This window comes from Sander lucioperca, chromosome 13 (assembly GCF_008315115.2).
Source record: "Sander lucioperca isolate FBNREF2018 chromosome 13, SLUC_FBN_1.2, whole genome shotgun sequence".
NCBI lineage: Eukaryota > Metazoa > Chordata > Actinopteri > Perciformes > Percidae > Sander > Sander lucioperca.
The window spans coordinates 35,860,575-35,863,894 of NC_050185.1; the positions used below are offsets into that span (position 1 = coordinate 35,860,575).

Genomic DNA, 3,320 nt, shown 5'->3' on the forward strand with positions numbered 1-3,320 from the left:
CATCACTACCCTCTTCCTCTTCATCACTACCCTCCTCCTCCTCTTCATCACTACCCTCCTCCTCTTCATCACTACCCTCTTCCTCTTCATCACTACCCTCCTCCTCCTCTTCATCACTACCCTCCTCCTCTTCATCACTACCCTCTTCATCACTACCCTCCTCCTCTTCATCACTACCCTCTTCCTCTTCATCACTACCCTCTTCCTCTTCATCACTACACTCTTCCTCTTCATCACTACCCTCTTCATCACTACCCTCTTCCTCTTCATCCACCATTCATCACATTTGGGATATTTACACTTTAAAACTGAGTGATGTCATTACCTGCTGCTGCAACTAGGTGTCCCCAAAATGCCAGTTTAACTCTCGTGTTGTCTCCCTGACAACCAAGCAACTGTGTGTGTGTGTGTGTGTGTGTGTCTATCTGTGTGTGTGTGTGTGTGTGTGTGTGTGTATCTCTGTGTGTGTATGTGTGTGTATCTCTGTGTGTGTGTATCTGTTTGTGTGTGTGTGTATCTGTGTGATATATATATATATATATATATATATATATATATATATATATATATATATATATATATATATATATATATATATATATTAGAAGAACACCTAATCTCAGTGAAAGTAGTGAACGGATCATTGATGTAACTTGTGAAGAGTGTTGTAGGGATCCATCCGCGTTATTTATTTATTTATTTATTTATTATAATTTTTTCTGATACAGAAACTTTTTGTAAATGGGTCAGATTAGACCCGAGGACACCAGCAGGGTTAGAAGGGTTAGTGTGTTTCTGACGTTTGCTTTGTGTTTTTCTGGAAGGCACTACTCTGACCCCCACATCCCCAACATCCCCGGGATAGACAACTTCAAAGGTAAAAACGCTGCCGCTCCACTCCTTACCGGAACTCGTTAACGAGATCACGTTACACCTAGAGATGCACGATTACAGCTTTCTACGCCGATTCTGAGTTCTGATTTTCTTTGAGTTAGGCCAGCCGATACCGATTTTAGCCGATTCCGATTTCATTTTTTCTAACCACTTTACAGCACACACACATATTTATTTTCTATCTTTTCTTTAATAGAACATGTGTTGAACAGATAATGGATCACTATAAAATAGAACTATATAAATTACTCCTGGTGTGGGACATTCACACACATCTAAAGAGCAATGTTAGAACCATTTCCTTCTTTTCACATCAATATCAACTAAAGAAATGTGATTTAGGTTTTTGGTGTCGTCCCTCCACGCCCTACTTTCTCCTTGCAGGTGTTGCATGTTGTAAACTTGTTATCTTCTGCACACACGCTGAAGAATTCCCAAACAGCTGACATGTTGCAGGTTAACTCACCAGGTTCCTACATGTGGGAGAATAGCGCCGACACGCGCTTCACACCGCGAGCGGGTACGCACCACACACGGCGGAAAAGTTGAGAGAAAGGAGAAAGAGACCGTGCTGTGGCGTCCGTGCTGTGGCGTCCGTGTGTGCGTGCGTCCTTGAGAACTGTAACTGGTATAACTTATGTTGTCAGTTAATTGTAGCGTTGACCGGCATGAAATCACCATATGTCAGACTGACCTGCCGGTCGCCGGTCATGGCCGAGCACGTGAAAACCGGCCAATTCCGGTCACCGGCCGGTCTATCGGTGCATCTCTAGTTACACCTGTTCTTGCCTCCCTTCATTGGCTACCGGTTTGCTTTAAGGCCCGGACACACAGAGCCGACAGCCTAACATCGGCAGAAAAGCCAGTCGGGCTGATCGGTCTCCCCGAGTTGGGCAAAAAAGTGCCTCGGAACCATAGACATATATATAATGGACCACCAGATCCCGTTTCTCTGGACGGAGACCAGTGAAGGATGTTAGAAGATCTTTCCCGGTGATGGCTGAGCGTTACTGAGCAGCCTCCAACTGAGCTTGAAGACGTAGATGTGACGTGAGCAACCTGTCTGAAAGTTGGAAGTCTTCTGGTAGCTGTGCCAAGAGAAATCTCAATCATTCCCAATCTAGCAGAGACGGAGAGCGTAGGTATATGTAAGGAGATAACATAGACACAGGCTAATTATTGATCACTAAAATGATAGTTAACATTAGTAATTAAACTTAAACAGCTAATGGAAGTCCAAACTGCCTGAGAGCTTCTCCTGTACTATACGGTAATTCCTCTACTATGAGACAGTAAGTCTCGTGGTTATGACCCAATCGTTAGCCTATTTTTATAAAAACGTCTGCTACGACGCGTTCTTCCAGTCAGCTGCCGGTTTTCATTTTTAGGCGACAATCCAGATTAGCGCCGCCTGTTGTTATGGAGACATATTACGTCTCGTCTCTTCGGTGTTCTGAGGACCTTTTTGGACCAACTCGGGGAGAGTGATCAGTCACACTGGCTTTACTGCCGACGGTCGGCCGTCTGGTTGGTGTGTAAGCTGTGTTTGTGCTAAGCTAGGCTAAATGTCACTCCTCTCTCTCTCTCTCCCCCTCTCTCTCTCTCTCTCTCTCTCTATAGGGGAGGTGCTCCACAGTCATTCGTACAGGTATGCGGAGCCGTACGCGGGTCAGACGGTGGTGGTTCTGGGCGCCAAAGCTTCAGGGTTGGACATTTCTATTGAACTGGTTAAAGTTGGTGCAAAGGTAACAAACGGCACAGCCTCACATATAACAACTTAAAGGGTCATTTTGGTATTTTTCTAACCTTGAAAATACAGCCTATGTTCTCATGTGTCTGTGTCTTTAACATGAAACAGCCCCGAAATCACCATCACCAAACTCCACCAGACTCCATGTAAATAATCAGGACTTTTAGCGTGTATAGAGCAGCATATTTCCACCAGACTCCATGTAATTAATCAGGACTTTTAGCGTGTATAGAGCCAGCATATTTCCACCAGACTCCATGTATATAATCACTACTTTTAGCGTGTATAGAGCCAGCATATTTCCACCAGACTCCATGTAATTAATCAGGACTTTTAGCGTGTATAGAGCCAGCATATTTCCACCAGACTCCATGTATATAATCACTACTTTTAGCGTGTATAGAGCCAGCATATTTCCACCAGACTCCATGTAAATAATCAGGACTTTTAGCGTGTATAGAGCCAGCATATTTCCACATGTAAATGGGTGAATTAAGGGTTTATTTCAACCAAACCAGAGTGGTGATTGTTGGAACAGTGGAAAGATGAACCAAGACGGCTTTTGGTAGTTTAATTTTATTTTCTGTCCACTTTGAATGAAGTTTGTTTTACGATGATAAAATCACTGATTATTTACATGGAGTCTGGTGTAGTTTGGTGATGGTGATTTCGGGGC

At 43.7% G+C, this 3,320-nt stretch overlaps 2 protein-coding genes across 2 annotated transcripts in view; one reads left to right on the top strand and one right to left on the bottom strand.

Moving 5' to 3' along the window:
- Positions 1 to 3,320, bottom strand: part of LOC116036424 (bromodomain-containing protein DDB_G0280777-like) — a 1,700,590-nt gene that overhangs the window by 596,192 nt on the left and 1,101,078 nt on the right. The gene's annotated exons all lie outside the window — the stretch shown is intronic.
- The window catches only part of LOC116036425 (C1q-related factor-like), a 680,685-nt gene that overhangs the window by 513,391 nt on the left and 163,974 nt on the right, over positions 1 to 3,320 (top strand). The window lies entirely within an intron of this gene.